Source organism: Sciurus vulgaris, assembly GCF_902686455.1.
Source record: "Sciurus vulgaris genome assembly, chromosome: 7".
NCBI lineage: Eukaryota > Metazoa > Chordata > Mammalia > Rodentia > Sciuridae > Sciurus > Sciurus vulgaris.
This window is the reverse complement of record NC_136467.1, coordinates 84,276,645-84,294,245: the sequence shown is the minus strand read 5'-3', so window position 1 is coordinate 84,294,245 and position 17,601 is coordinate 84,276,645. Positions and strand designations below refer to the sequence as shown.

Genomic DNA, 17,601 nt, shown 5'->3' with positions numbered 1-17,601 from the left:
AAGTCCTTGATGAAACACTTGATTCTGACCTTGGAGAAGTTTCTATGTGGACCATGTAGACATTAGGTTAGATACTGAACCACCAAACTTTATTGTTCTTATCTTACTATACATAAAGTCATACTTCAGAATCTCTCAGACATGGGCTCCATTTGTTCAGGATAATTTCTTCCCCATGAGATAGCAACTTCTAGAATCATGTAGAATTTGCAATAAATAACTTCAAAAGCTGGTTAATAAACAAACATTATTTAACTTCTTTGAAACCAAATGAAATATTTTTCTCAATGAGAACCAAAAGGTGGGGAATTCTAAGTATGGATTTCATTTTATATCAAAGAGATTTCCTTTCATTATTTGTTCTAAGTACATAAAAGCTATTCTAGAAAGAGGCATTATTCTTGTTTTGTGGAAAATATAAAAAGAATAACCAAGGCTGGGGTTGTAGCTCAGTGGTAGTGCTTGCCTAGCACCCCTGAGGCATTGGGGTTCAATCCTTAGCACCACATAAAAATAAATAAAATAAAGGTTAAATTTTTTTTAAAAAAGATTGATTTACAAATCAGTTCATCCCCTCTATGGCCCTTACTTAAAAATAATCATTTATCCTTAATTTTGCCATTTTATCTTATAGGTTTTTCAATAATAGTTATTTTTCCTAAATACAACTACTTTTTGTGATCCTTTCTAAAAAGTAAGTATAAGAGCTTGCAAGAGTTATTCTACTTCATGTTTTTCTCAAATTGCATTTTTTAATGATTTGAATAGATTCTTCTCATTATCTAATAGATTTTTTAGAAAAGTACATTGAGAATTTTAACTGTTTCAAAAGAGTCTGTTGGATCTTTGATTCTAAAATGGGTCAATTCTGGAACTGAAAAACATGAAATATGAAGTGATGGGAAATATGCATATAGTAATATATGGGTGTATATAAATACTAATAACATAGCACTATATAAGTAGAAGATTATACAAGTGAACCAGAAGTAAAAATATTTTTATTATGTTACATGCATGTATGAGTATGCTACAATGAAAATTCATTAGTCTGTATAAGTATTATGAACCAATAAAAGTTTTAAAAGTCAAAAAACAATTTAAGATTACATATTCCCACAATATAGAGGCATAGATTATGGAGCTATGATCTGGGAACTTATTTTATCTCTTCACTCCATTGTTTACCATCACAAATTAAATATAAGAAAGCTTCTCTGAGGAGAAACCCACACATCTACAGTCATCTGATCCTTGATAAAGGTGTAAAGAACATACATTGGAGAAAAGACAGCCTTTTTAATAAATGTTGCTGGGACAACTGTATATCCATATATAAAAGAATGAGGCTAGATCTTTATCTCTCACCCTGCACTAAAGTCAACTCAAAATGGATCAAAGACTTAGGAATTAGAACAGAAACTATGCAACTCCTAGAAGAATATGTAGCAAATAGGCACAGGCAACAACTTTCTCAATAGGTCCCTTGAAGTTCAGGAAATAATGGCAAGAGTAAATAAATAGATGGTATCAAGTTAAAAAGTTTCTGCACAGCAAAGGAAGTAATTACGAATGTGAAGAATCTACAGAATGGGAGAGAATCTACAGAATGGAAAAAAATCTTTGCTAACTACTATTCTGCCAGAGAATTAATAGCTAGAGCATATAAAGAACTCAAAAACTTAAAACCAAGAAACCAAATAACCCTATTAACAAATGGACAGATGAAGTAAACAGTCACTTCTCAAACAAAGAAATATAAATGGTCAACAAATACAAGAAAAAGTGTTCAACATCACTAGCAATGAGGAAAATGCAAATCAAAACCACACTGAGATTTCATCTCATTCCAGTCAGAAACACAAATAATAAATGCTAGAGAGGATGTGAGAAAAAGGAACACTTCAACACTCTTGGTGGGATTGTAAATTAGTGAAACCACTGTGCTGTACTAATTCCTATTAGTACAATTGTACAATTCCTAAATAATTTAAGTCATCATACTCTAGTGATACACGCATACCCATATTTATAGCAACACAATCCACAATAGCCACATTGTGGAACCAGCCAAGTATCCCTCAATGGATAAATGGATAAATAAAACGTGGCATAAATACACAAGTTTATTTGGTGATAAAGAAAAAAGAAAATGGATTGTTTTCAGGAAAATAGATGAAACTAGAGACCATCATGTTAAGCAAAATAAACAAAACTCAGAAGGTTAATGGTCATGTGTTTTATCTCATATGTGGAAGCTAGAGAGGCAAAAGGAAAAGAAAAGTGGGAGACAGCAATCTCATAAAAATCAAAAGAAGATTGATAAAGGAAAGGGACTGAAAGTGGGAGGGAGGGAGGGAAGTGATAGGGATTGATATGGGCCAAATTATAATGTTACATTGTATGCATGTATGAATATGTAATAACAAATACCATTATTATGTACAACTATAAGACAATGATAAAATGCAGAAAGAGAAAAATAAACAAATGATTTTTTTAATGTTTTTTTTTTAAATCCTCTGAGAATGTTAAAAATAAAGTCTTAGAAATTGAAACCACAACCTTAAAAAAATAAACAAAAGATTATATACAATATAGTGCATGTCAGTATAGATATTAAAATATAGATGGTTAAGAAATGATTTAAGGAGAATTGCAGACTTTAGGACAGCAGTCCCCTGTTTCTCCCTTACTAGCAAAGCAATAAATCATCTTTTTTCTTTTGCTCAAAACTGTGTCCTCATTATTAGATTGGCATCTGGAATAAGGACTGAGCTTTTGGCAATAAATTTGGCACCCTAGATGGAACCTGAGAGCAGCCCTTGCTCCAACTTTCTTGATCAGGCTTCACCTTCAAGTGACTCCCAAATCCATGAAGAGAATACAAGATGACTGGTGAAACTGTTTTGCCTGGTGTTTAAACTTAAAAACATGATGAACAATGCAAAAAAGTAAAAGGGACAAGGAAAAAGCAGCCAGTATTTTGGCTTTTCAATCTAAAGTCATCCAGGATTCAAAGAATGACAGGACCCCTCTCTGGGCCCTGCACCTCTGACATCTTCATTTTTCTCCTATATGATGTCTGCAATGTGAAAAACCTGTGGCCAGCATGAAGTGAGAAAGAATGATCTACTTTTGGACACTTCCTGGTTGGAACTTCCTGCTCCCACTCAGGGAGCCCCAGGTTGCCCTGCTGTGCAGGGGCCGAATAACCGTAGGGAGAAGGACTGGCTCCTGAACACTCAGAAATGGAGGGTTTAGATTTCTTCTGCTGGAGTCATTCCTTGTTATAAACTGAACCAGGATTTTCCCAGGTCCTAGAGAAGAACCCCCAAAACAATCAGCCTGGCATTGGGATTGGTGACTCTGATGGCCAGTTGGGCTGCTCTTTCCACTATGGCTTTGCGATTCTTGGAGGAAACATGTGAGCAATCTCAGCACAGTAAGATTTGTTGCACATGAGCAGAACTTCCAGCTCCTTGACGTTGTGGACCAGGAACTTCCAGAAGCCACTGGGCAGCATGTGCTTTGTCTTCTTGTTGCTCCCATAACCAATGTTGGGCATCAAGATCTGGCCCTTGAATCTTCTCCGCACCCTGTTGTCAATACCTCTGGATTTCCGCCAGTTGCGCTTAATTTTGACATATCGGTCTGACTGGTGCCGGATGAACTTCTTGGTCCTCTTTTGACCATTTTGGGCTTCACGAGAGGTCTGAGGGCAGCCATCATGCCGAATACAGATGGCAGCCACCTCCGTAGGCAGCGCCGAGGAAGAGAGAGGAAGCCCGATAGAACTTTCTAAAGAATTTGTTTTTGGCTGGGTGCAATGACAAATGCATAAAATATCAGAGACTCAGTTGGCTAAGGCATAAAGATTGCAATTCCAAAGTCAACATCAGAAATTTAGGTTGAGCATAGGCAACTTAGAAAGACCCGTCTCAAATTTTTAAAACACAGATTGGGTATGTAGCTCATATTTAACATGACCCTGTGTTAAATCCCCAATACCATAGAAAAAGACAAAAGCAAAGACTTTTGTTGTTGTTATTATTTATGAGAATTTCACATGATAGAAAAGTAGAGAAAAATCTCTTGACCCTTGTAAAAATATGTGCTTGTATTCTTTTGTCTCTCCAAGGCCAGATACCTTGCTAAAATATCTTTTTCTTGAGAGTTCCCCTGATGGAATTCATGTGAGAAAGTTCTCCTTCCCTCTCTGATATTTTCCTGGTACTGTGTTTAAGAGCTGTCTGATATAAGGATCCCACAGCTGGCACATCTAATGTCTCTTGAGTGTCTAGCGAATATCAGTACTTGAGTCTTATCTTGTTAGACAGCAGACTTAATTTTGGTGGTACAGTTTTTCAGGGAAGTAGCTGAGTGCCCTAAAGCTGGAAGAAATCTCCTCGGGTACCCTTCATCCCAAATGCACATCAGTTGTTTCCTGACCTTGGCTACTGTGAATACTGCTACAGTGAGGATGAGAATGCAATCATTTATTTAACATACTGATTTCAAATACTTTGGAAACGCACCCAGAATTATTATTATTGTTTTACTTTTTAAAGAACTTTCAAGGCTTTTTAAAAATTGGTTTTAGTGAATTCATTTCTAGCAATTTAAAGTGTTTCTTTCTTACATATACATATAATTGGGGTACTTGTTATTCTTCCACTTTTTGAAATAATCATTCTAACAGCTGCATTCAGGTCACAGAAGCTCTTATAGTTGAATGGTGCACTATATTCATGATGCAAGTTTGTTAGAATCGAGGCTGCCTTATACTCATCAAAAGAAGGTGTTGTGATACTATTTTAGAAATAAACAGGGATCTGTACTTTTGTTCCCCTTTCTTCACTCCTGGTGGGGATTTTAGCACATGGAAATGCTTGTGTACAAATATGGAGTCTCTTCTTTGTGATATACTGAGATAGGCACATCTGTATTTGTCATTGCTCCCAAAGCATGGAGGTTTAGAATGTAGTCCATTGAATGGAAAAATTTGAATTTCAGACAAATTTCTTACGGAAAGAATTGCCTAGTCCTGAAGTTATTAATGAGGTGAGTTGAGGAAGAGGGGTCATAAAGTACTTCACTTCCACTTGGGCAGCCAGTCATGTACTGTATTTCCCTTGTTAACTCTTTGGTGCTGCATAGATAGGAGATCAACTGTTAGCAACAGACTTTTGCATATTATGCTGGCAAATGTCTTTTAGGGAAAATTGGGACCCTTGAGTTTTAACTCCTCTTCTTCCCTGGTTCCATGAAATAAAATCCAGGGTTCTTGCATTTTTCTAGAAAACCACTCCTTTTCTCTGATCTTTATACTCATGTATATCTAATCTTTTTCTCTGTGTGCACCAGTTAAATTAAAATTCAAATGACAGGAAATTTAGAATTAAATGTGCTATATTTATGACCCTGTTTTCCTCTACCCAGGGTGAGAGTGAATTTAAGTATCCCATCCCAGTTATAAGGATCATTGCTCAAGGAATGCTAATGTTCTAGTATAACCAAGCTTCCCTACTCATCTGATGGTAATATTTTGTTTTATATGCCTCTAATTAACTTATAAATTTAAGAAAGTTTCAAAACAGGATTAAAGATTGATTTGGTGTATCCATGAGTGGATCAAGAGTCAAGAGGTTCATATTTTGTATATTTTTATAATCATTCCTCTTAATATCTGCTTCCTGGTGGGTGGTGCTGGGGTATCATTCCAGTATTGTACACATTCTACACACAATCCCAACCAGTGGTCTGGGCCTCTAGTTTTAATATCTACCTTTTGGTGGGATTGTATCATTCATTCACAATAAATACTTTTCATGATATGATTGTATTTTATAGGCCCTTTATTGCACTTAACAATAAAAACCATATTTAGATACATATGGATTTACCTATCTAATTTTCTCTATTGTGATTTCTTTGTCTTTATATTACCACAATATTAAAATTTTATAACATATATTAGCATCAGGTAATGATAGCTGGTACTTTGCTTTTATATTTCAGAGTTCTTGGCTAATATATATGTATAAACTTCCTGGAGAATTTTGGATGTTTTTGCATTGTTCCCTTCTTTAATTTCATTGAGATATTTTATAGTTGACTTGGAGAAAATGGTCATCCTTATGATAGTTTTACCATCTATACATAAAGTGAACAATTGGTTCTTTGATGTAAAAAAAAAAAAAGGAAAAAGAAATAATTTAAGTGCTAACCAGAATAAAAGTGAACTTAATAAAATCAAAAACTAATTACTCGGTATTTTAAATATATTAATATGTGCAGTAGGTGTAACTTGCCAGAATTTTTCAATTTAATTAAAAAGGCAATTTTAAGTGTTTCTTTTCATAAATTAGCTAATAATTTATATTTTGTTAACCCATAATCAACATTTTATTGGAATATATTCAATTATAACAGTTTCAGACTAATTGTTGAGTCAAATCTCAGTGAAAAAGGAGGGAAAGACTTTAAAAATTTCACTAAATCATCTTGCCTGACTTCTTTATTTGTAAACTGAAAATACATCATAATCTGTACATATATAAAAGCAAATATAATTTAAATATCCAACCAGCAAATAAATGTGACTGACTGATTTCTCAATGAAAGTCTCTGAATGAACACATGCTTTATTTTTACTTCTTCCTAAAACTTGATTAAAACTTCAGTGGAGAATTTTTAAAGATATGAACCTATTACAACAAATTGAATGGGAAAAGAAGCAGAACAATATTTTTATAGGCTAGAAGGCAAATGGAAAAATGGTAACTAACTTAGCACACTGAGAAAGCAGAATCTTACATCAGTAGTACAAATTTCAAGAAGCAATTTCACTTAAAAATAGACCTTGAAACACCTGAGGAATTGGTGGAATAAGGTATTTTGGGGAATGGATTGAATGTGACACTAAAACATAAAAATTGGTTGAAAGCCTGCTTAAAGAGAAATAAAACCCACATATCCTTTTGTATCTCAAATTCTCTGGGTTACTATTTCTCTCTCATACTAGCAAAAGACTTTAGGTGTATGTTTCTAACAGTTTTGTTGAGATACAACTCACATATCATATAATTCATGCTTTTAAAGTATATAACTCAAGAATTTATGGTATACTCAGAGCTGTGCAAATATTACAACAATTTTGGAAGATTTTTATTACTCCATAAAGAAACCCCATACCTATTAGCTCTACCCCACAGGCTTGCATCCCACCCAGCTTTAGAAAATCATTATATAAATCTATCCCTATGAATTTAGCTATTCTGGATATTTCATATCAATTGATTAACACAGTACATGCCTTTTTATAACTAACATCTTCTTTTATTAGTGTAATGTTTAAAAAGTTCTGTGTTATAGCATGCAGTAGTACTTCATTCCTATTTATTTATTTATTTATTTATTTATTTATTTAGTGGTGCCGGGGATTGAACCCAGGGCCCTGTGCATGCAAGGCAAGCACTCTACCAACTAAGCTATATCCCCAGCCCACTTCATTCCTTTTTATTGTCAATTTTTCCATTGTATTCACAAAACATATTTTGCTTACTTATTTTTCATTGATGGACATTTGGACATTTAGGTAGTTTTTAATTTTTGGCTGTGATAAATACTGTTGCTATGAACATTTGTATACAAGTTTTAGTGCAGATAACGTTTTCATCTCTCATGGTTACATACACAGGAGTAGAATTGCTGGGGCTTATGATAACTCTGTGTTTGCCCTTTTAAGGAGCTAAGAGGCAGTTTTCAAATATGTATGCACCACTTTATATCCTAACCAAGGTATGATTTCTAATTTCTCCCCATCTTCCTTAAAGTTTAATACCTATCTTTTTCAATACAGATGTCCTACTGGATATGAAGTGATAGCCCTTTGGGACTTTGCATTTTACAGAGTTTTTTTATTTTTTAGGTAGTATCAAACATATCCTATCCTGGAAGATTCCACACATATACAGTGATTAAATAAAAGTTGACATAGGAAATATAGAGTCCTCAATCTACTGTCCCTTTATGCTCTGAAAATTCTGACAGCTGGATACATATAATCTACACAAGTAGAAAAAAATTTTAGGTGGTCTAAACAACTAAAGAGAAAAAGTCTAATATTCTGACACCAAATATTCCAAAAATAAATAGCCCACAAAATGTTCAAAATAGATGATCCCCATCTGTCCTCTCAGAGCTTCCAACCCACTTTCTAATGCACCACTTTTTTCACTTAACTATTGGTCAGTGGTTATCAGATACTTTAAGAAAGTCTCTAAATTCAAAGACAGAAACCAGACAACACAGAAAAGAATCAATTTACATTAAAAGTGAAAATTTTAAAGCTACTTAAGGAGAAAAAAGCTAAAAGACAATAAAAATAAATCCTAACCATTAATATCCTCAGAGAGAAAAGTCATTGCATCCATTAACCAGGACCAGATGATGGATACAACTTTCAGAAAACAAAAAGTTATAGTTCTCAGTATTTACACAAAGACGAGTAGATATGCAAAACTTGATGAATGTTTTGGAAGGAGGAATTGAGAAAACTTTCCTAGAAAGTATGCCAAAGAATACAAGAAAAGGAAAATAGGAGAGGGAAGTAAAATATAGAAGAAATCTTCAGTAAACTCAATATGCAAATAAAGAAAGATAACAGAAAACAGAAGGAAGGAAATCAATTAAATCATTTAAGGCATTTAAAAGTACATACAGACACAAATGTCCAGTTTGAGAGAATCCACAGAGTACCCAGGAAAAGTACAAATACAGACTCACCCAAAGGAATGCCATCATGAAATTTCAAGCCACTAGAAACAGAAGAGCCTTTACGTATTCAGGGGAAATAAATGCCAAGACAAGCTCTACAGGAAATAACAAGAAACAGACATACAGAGGCAATCAAGAGACTGCAGTATGTTCTGTGATCTCAAATGCTCTTATAGAACAACAGAGTAAAAAGACAAAGTGAAGGAATGGGAGAAGATGACCAAAGACAGGATGGGTAAAATTATTGATTATAAGGAATCCTCATGAACATTTAGGTGGGGACAAAATACCAGTACAGGTAAAGCAGCACCCATAGTTATACAGTGCTAAAGGTAAGAAAAATCTGGAAGGTATATGAGTCACAGCACTCAGTAGGCATCAATAAACACTCTCATGAAGTGAGAACCACAGGAACACTGAATGGAACCCTATATTAGTGTACTTGAAAATAGCCAAAGAAATTTGAAGTTCTCCTAAGCTCCAAATTAGATGTTAGTACACAAGGGCTCTAGACACTACTATGTCATGAGAAATTCATATATTGCATAAATGGTCAAATCACTGGTGGAGTCCAAAAATATCCAACAAACTCTCCCTCTTAGAAGGAAAGATCCACTCTGAAGTAAGACTGGCAGGATCAGAGGTAACTTTAGGAAAGCTGAGAACACTGGAGATCTGAGGGGAAGTTAAAGTTCAGATACTGTCTGGCAAGGAAACTAGAAGAGTGAAATATTTAATAATAAGACCACTGCCTAGGAAAGCAAGCTGGGGGAGTCTGCACTGCAGATATATATATAGAGAGAGAGGCTGGAAACTACCTGAATAGATCAGACAAAGCTCTGAGAGATGCCTAAGTGACTAAAGCAGATTGATTGATTAATTGATTGATAGACTGATAGACAGGTGGGCAGACATTGGATAGGTAAATAAAAAGAAAGAAAAGAAGGGAGGGAGAAGGGAATGAACTAGGAGTGAGGAAAATTGGCTTTGGCCTATTGGTGCTAATAATCCTAGAAATCTTATCTCAAACATGTGAGACAAACAATCCAATTACATTCAAAACCCATGTAAAGAAATTGTAATGAAAATAATCCAAATTATGTTTCAGCAGATAATGAACACACACTAAGAAAAATGTGACTGCAAAGAAAATGAAATTATCATAATACTTCAAAAAGGGATAAAAATTAAGAACACTATCAAAGCTCGAAAATAACAGCATGAATCAAAATTTAAAAATTAATATTTATTTCTCTCCTGTGTCCTTTCACTAGGATGTAAATGCCTTGAGGATAGGGTCTTAAGCACTTTTGTGCATTGCTCTATTTCAGAGATAGAACAGAGAATGGAAGATCAGGAAATATCCATTGAATTTGTAATCCTGAGGCACAGTGAATATTCTGTTCAATATTTTATAGATGAGAAAATCAACTTGAGACTCAAAGAATTTGTTCAATTGATCAAAATCATACAGTATCCACTAGAAAAATCCAGTAGTCTAGTAAAGATAGCTTCTTCCTTTTTTTTTTAATTTTGCCTTGAGCCAACTCTGCACAAATTGTCATTGCAAAAGACAGGAGGGAAAAATCATGTGAATAGTTTAACTGCTCTTAAGTTACTTTTCAAAATGCAAAGAAAATGAGGATAAATTGAAAGAACTGGGAAACTTTCCAAATATTAACAGCCTTTGTCCAATTTTGTGCTTATGATGAGTGTGTAAAATGAAATTCATACAAAGGAAGAGTTGTGTAGCCAACTGGTCTTGGTTTTTTCTCTTGCTTTTCTCCACATGACTTGCCTGATTCACTCCAGTGGAAGAGTACAGATAATTCACTGAACTATTTGATATGGATAATGAACAACTAACTCAGCTGAATTTTTCACAGGTTGAAAAATGAAAGGAAATTGCTTTGGTAGAGGAGACGAGTCCAAGCACCACATCAGCAAGCTGGGAGAATAGAGATAGGAGAGATATTTGGAATGCAAGTAGACATTCATGCCTGACAGATGCCTTGGAAATCAGTGTTATTATTGCCCCACTGAGATCCTGCACTGAAGAACACAGACCACTAGCCATTCTAAAACTAAAAATATCTAGGTTGTATCAGTAAGATCACTTTCATTATTTGATTCCATAGCATTATGAATTTTTGTTGAAAGTTTAAGTTTTGAATTTATCCATAGTACTCAATTATTTACCAGAGATTTGCTCAATAAATTTTCTACCTGAGGTAGGAGGCAGTTCTGCACTCATCCTCTACTTTAAATAGTTAATGCCATAACTGCCAACTCTAGGCTAATGATGTATTTAAGTAATGATTTCAAAACCACGAAGATGTTGCAAATGATTTCATTTTAGAAATTACCTTCATTATGGTTTTTGGTTTCATTTTCACTCTGATAGTGCTGACAGGACTACTTCATCTGTTCACCTTGCCAGCCCCTCACCACCTGATCTAATGGTAAGTTTCCTCTGACAGTGAAGAGACAGAGGGAAACAAGGAAGACTTTAAATATTGTGAAGTCCTATTAAAGCACAGGACTATGGACCAGTCCCATGAAAATGTCCAGAAGCTTGAAGAAAATGAGTAAGGAGTTCAAGAATAAGTCATCAAGATGGGAAAGAGTACAACCAATCTCAGCATAGTCTCTTTGGTGGTTAAAGAGTAAGCCCCACAGCTGGGCTGAGTCTATAAACCCAACTTGCAAATAATTATGGGTAATCAGTTCTCATTTCTATTCTGCAACTTTGAGTTCAGGAGCTGGCCTGGACCAGACTTTGTAAGTCTGGGGAGGAAAAACATTCATGTTTGAGTGTTCTGTTTTTGTTAGTGCTTACAGCATATATTGTATAACCCTAAAATTTTGAGACAGGTATACCCAGTTCAGTCAAGGTCCTCTCCTAGACATCCAGTCTACTTTAGGCATGGTCTATAGGATGTTCCAGCCTCATCTGTGGTATATAAGGCTGGCTCAGAAAGTGGAGTGTTGGCGGTTGTGATTTTGAGGTTTTGATAGGACATCAGGGAGCTAACGCCTCCATAAATAGTCCTGAGAACTGTTCCTGATTGCACCCACTTCCTTCTATGTCACTGAGAAAGCTATATCTTATTTGATTGATATTGATTGGTATTCACTGTCATTCTGTGAGTGCAAATCTGCTAGGACAATTGTCAATACAAAGCTTACATATTGCATTAGAGTTTTGGCTGACATGACAGGAAAACCCTGATTTAACCACTTCTACTTTATAAACACACAAAAGACACATATTAAATAAGTCAGGTAATCATATGCATGTAACTAATACATGAATATAAAATGAGTGTATTTAAGTTATAAATAAATGTGTACATATATATATGTGTAATTTATGATACATTCTAAAAGACTTTCCTAATTCCCTTATGTTGAGAATTCCCTTATGTTGAAGGAATTCGACTCAATCTTTATAATAAAAATGTCTTATTAAGCATTTTAGTTATAGGTTTTCATATTTTCTAATTTTTTTAGAAAAATTAGAAAATATGAAAACTTCACCTACACCAGATGTAGCTGGTGTAGGTGAATCCCCAAACTTTCTTAAATTTTATGTGAAACTGAGACAAGAGCCCCAAACTACTAATTCCAGATGTAAACTTTAACTCTGCTACTTATAAAATATCCAAGGAAGGTTTGCCAAATAATAAGGAATCTGAGCATCTGGATGAAATTAATAAAGATAATATATTTAGAAAACAGATTGAAGTTTTACACTAAGCTACACTGAGCTATTAAAGATCATTCACCTCAATAATTAATCAGCAAATGAGAGCTTGATCTATAAACACTGATTATTTAAGATGCAAGGAATTATCTCACAAATGGAATCAGAGGAACAGCACTAATTCTAGTCCTGTGTCCAGTTATAGATTTAAAAAAATTTTTGCCCCAGGATAAAACTCCTTCAGCATAGGTGTAGCTGACAGGCCAAGGGGAAAAAATGGAATGATCAGTCCTGCACAATAAGCCTAACAGGAAGGATTAGTTTGCCTCTGTTCCTAGGAGGATGTGATATACAGGGAGAGAGACAGGACAGCATTCTTGTTTGACTTGGCACATGTGTGGCACCTTGTGCCATTGTCCAAACCCCAGCAGAACCTTCTGCTACATCTTCCGATGCCTACTTGAGAGAAATACTACAAAAACTTCTTTAGCTACATTTCTTAGGCACAGAGATGCCCTCCGACCTCAGTATTCCACAGCTTGCTTTGCATTTCCATTTTCATAACGTCTTTCCCTTCACATCTGAAATCACTTCATCTGCATGATCACATCACAAGAAGTATGTGGTAGAAACTCTTGATAGCTCTTCTTCCTCCCTTAAGAGAGTCCACCTCCTCCTCACCTCCCTGTTCATCATACTGCTGCCTCTTGGGAAATGATGCACTATTTGCACATCCAACCTCATCTCCTGGAATGCCCAGTGCTCAGACCCTAGGAAGTGGGCTCAGATGGGCAGATGTGTATGAAGACCTTCAAAGCAAAGTTTTTCTTTATATACAGTATGTTTCTCAAAATAAAATAAAACTGTGAAAAGACTGAGTGCTGCATGAAGAATATCTAAAATTCTAATGGCATATTTCAAACATCAGTGTCTGCTCTTATTCCCCATTATTTCCCTGTGTTCCCCTTCTGTTCTTTTTCACAGTGTGTACGTGTGTGAGTGGATATGTGCACACCCTTCTTTGTTCCTATATTTTTGCTTTCCTCCTCCCTTCTCTTTTATCCGTTGAAGTCAACTGATTCTGGGGATCTGGAATGCATTTTCCATCCTCACAGTAAAGACTGTGATTCCTCCCATATAACAATGTACCACTTCCTTGGGATAAGATATGAACTAGTACTCCTGAATGCGATGAATCCTACACAATTCAGCCTCATGAATCATCCTCAGGCACTGTGTTGTCCTTGAGATGAACACTCAATCCTTTAACAACAAATTACAAACTTAGAAGTAAAACTATTCTCAGACATTCCCAATTAAATTATCAAAAAAGAAGCTTGTTATCTTGCAAAGTACACATCAAGTAATATTTTTAGTTACTGAACTGAACTGAAGATTACTTATTAAAAGAATTATGGTTTATTAATGTCATTGTCATATAGTATTATTTTAAAAGTCACTAAGTATGCCAAAAGGATGGCAAAGTCTACCTAAAAGAGGAGCACGATAATGCTTTCCAAATCAAACAAAGGCCATTAATTTGACACTCTTCTGGAGTGCTAATTAAGGCAGTGTTTTTGTAACAGTGAAGAAAAATGCTTTATATATTAATATATATGATAAAATAATTGTGGTTGATGATTTTTATGTTGTTAATAAAAACAGCACTGAGAACAGTTTCACATTGGTCTGCTCTATATTGCAGTGATAAGCTAAGTGAGGGACCAGAATCAGCAGTCTTCATTTCATAAATGTTCCAACACACAACTTTACACTTATATGTGTATTCTTTCTTTTAAGCCTTTGTTAAAATTTTCCTACTATGTGCCAAGTACTAGAAGGTATCCTAATTCTCATGAAAGTCTATGAAATAGGCCTGATTATTCTCATTTCTTAATGAGAATGATGAACCTTGGAACGAGCAGATAACTTGAAGTTCTCACACCTAGTGAGTGACAAAGTTGTAACTGAAACTCAAATGCTGGTTGTTTCAACACACCTGTTATTGTTATATACATGTATATATTTTATTTTGCATGACTATGGAGAATGAAAATAATATTTGGAAAGAGCAAATGTAGGGGTAAGTAAAACTGAGCGTGTCTCCTTTTCCCTCTGTGTCCCTAACTACCCTCTGCTGGCTAGGTATATCATTTGGCACTGAAAAATATTCACATTGCCCAGGATGAGGCACAGAAGCTGAAGGTGAACAATGAGGATTCTCCTATATCATTAAATACTTTCATAATAGCTCTGCTTGACTAGCAAATACAAAGAGGCTTTCCTGTGACATCCATCTCATTGCCTAGCACCGCTCCAAGCTTGGTCTCAGTGACAAATGCTTCAAGTTAATCATCCATTTGCCTCCACCTTTCCTGTGAGGACATTGATCAAACTGTGTTGACAGCCTGGATGAAATATTGGATTCTGGGAAATGCTGAGCTGGTTTTGAATCTACCATTATTTGAGCACAAGACAACAGCTTGAGAGACATCTGTCATTTTGCCTCGACATTAACTATCCTTTTTTATTTGAGATCACATGTGTTTGGTCAGAGTAGATTCAGTAAATGTTCTAATGTCTATTGTGAAACTTATGACTGACTATGGGCTAAAACAGACTTGCATGTTAAAAATAATATCATTTAAATAGCCAAAGGTCAAAGCACCATTAGGTTGGGAACATAGAAACTCATTTAGTGCTCTATTATCTAAACCAATAAAACATAACTCCTTTATATACTAAAATGTTTTCCATGTAATACAAAGCATCACATAGGTTGTTCTCTGAACAATTTGATGTTTTGGTTTTCAAATGTTTTTCAAAATCAATTTTTTCTTATGCCCTTAACCTAGTTATTCCCCTCTCCTAGGCATACGAGGAAGTGCACACAGTTTTTCAGACTGTGTGAACTGAGTCATGCTAGTAAGTCAGAATATTTAGACTAAGATATGATTTACACTGGACCCCTGGAGAAAAGACAGCTCCCACAACTTACATATACTAGAAAGAAAAATACCAGGAGTCAAGTGGTTGCTAGCTCTATGTAAACTCTCCCTAACTCTCAAACATACGACTTTTCACTTTGATCAAGCAAAATTTTTACAATGTAGAAAACATGTTGTAAGTATTGCTTAGGTTCTAAGACTTTAGAAAGGCAGTTATCCATAAAGTAGCAGTGTCACAACACTGAAAGACTCAATGGATTTCCAGATACTAGTATTTAAGGGCACATAACATTAGAAAGAAAAAAGAGAAAATGTCCTGGCCTTGTATTCATGTACAGAGCCATTCCCAGCTTAAAAAAAAAAAAAGTAGTAGGCAATGGATCTTTGCATTTCTCCCAATGTCCTCCTTCATTTATTGCCCTAACCTCTTTCCAGTTGTCCAGTGCCATCATGGTACCCTAAACCTTTCACACAATCCCAGTTCCCAGAATATTTAAAACTGAGAGTTCAAGTCAAGTTCTGCCTCCCAACATACATTCAACTTTATGAAAGTAAAATCAATCTTCTCACTGAAGATTCATACTAGTACGTGATATCTCTTCACCATTTCACAGTTGTATTTTTTAAGCAAATGCTTATTTACACACATGAAGCTCCAATTTTTGGACTTTCAAATGCTGAATTTAATTTAAATGAATTTCAATTATATTATAAGAGATTTTACAGCTCAGAGGCAGCCACCTGAACACATGGACTACTAGATCTAGCAAGCAACCCACCCATCTAGTTCTGCTCAGGAAGGTGGCTCTGTCCTTTATTCTTTTTCTTCTTTATCTTCTTATTCCTCACTTAATTCATTCACAGATATTTGATAAATGCAATAATTAAATAATACCAAAGAGCACATAATATGATTCTTACTTGTAATTTAAAATTGACTTGGGCACTGTTTCTCCTACCAATGGGTTCATGAGGAAAAATGAGATAAAACTATAAATGTGCTTTTTTCCTTATTTAGGATTTAGTGTGTTTTTAGCTAGCTTATTATGCTAAGCTCTTCTCAAAATAATTTCTCCTGAAAGTCAGTGGTCATATAAGATAACTAGACATGGATCAATATTTCTAAACTTGGAGTCAAGCCAATAAATACCTAGTAAAACGATAATAATCAAGAGTGAAAACTGTGAGAGAAAGGAACTACAGCAGGAGATATAGTCTATTTTGCTAGAATAGGAAGATATTTCCTCATGGAGCCAAAAGAGGATCCTCATGAAGAAGGAAGCATAATTAGGGAGGATATGAATTTCATAGGAAGCTGTGCAAAGGAAATACTCCTATACAAAAAAAAAGTTAAATATTTATACAGAAGTGGAGTGTTGTGGTTTGGATATGAGATGTCCCCAGAAGCTCCTGTGTTAACATGGGAAAGTGAATTGTGAGAACTGTCACCTGATCGGCCCATCCTGCTTTGATATACTGACTAGGTGGTAACTGTGGCGAGTGAGTTGTATCTAAACAGTGTGAGTCACTGGGGGTGTGCTCTGGATGGGTAGTTCTTTCTTGCAGTCCTTTCACACACATCCTATTTCCTGGCTGTCTTGAGAGGAGCAGCTTCCCTCCATGATGTGCTGCCTCATCTTGGGCCCAGAGCAATGGAGTTGGCAGTCTATGGACTGAGACTTGTGAAACCATGAGTCAAAATAACCTTTTCCTCCTCTAAGTTGTTCTTGTCAGATGTTCTGTTCACAACAGCGAACAAGCTGACAAAAATGTGGAGAAAAAAAAATTCCATGCCTGGGGACAAAAATGTTCAGAGAAAAGGTCATGAGCATCCAGGTCACAGACACACAAGTCTGCTGACAGTAGGGAAGTTAAGGAAGTAGCTTGACTTCTTTTAGTCTCTATTTTCTCTGCTGCAAAGTATATATGATGCTTCAAAGAGTGACTGCATGAACTAAATTACAGAAAGCAGTTGACATAGAGCATTTTGTAAGTTATTGTGTCTAGTCTTCAGAAATCATAGGAAATATATTTGAAAATAGAAAATAAATTTTAAAAAGTGACAGATTCAGATTGTAAGGATGTAAGGTGTTTGAGAACTTTTTTTCCTGTAAACTAATAAGACATTAAATACTTAAGGGTAACTTAATGTAGACTTTTATTTTG

The 17,601-nt window shown here is 35.2% G+C and overlaps 1 pseudogene across 1 annotated transcript; it reads right to left on the bottom strand.

Annotated features, from left to right (window-relative positions):
• Nucleotides 1-3,320: 3,320 nt before the first annotated feature.
• LOC306666927 (large ribosomal subunit protein eL32-like) lies at nucleotides 3,321-3,729 on the bottom strand (annotated as a pseudogene). Its single transcript has one exon. The product of its transcript is annotated as a large ribosomal subunit protein eL32-like (transcript).
• Between the last annotated feature and the right edge of the window lie 13,872 nt (nucleotides 3,730-17,601).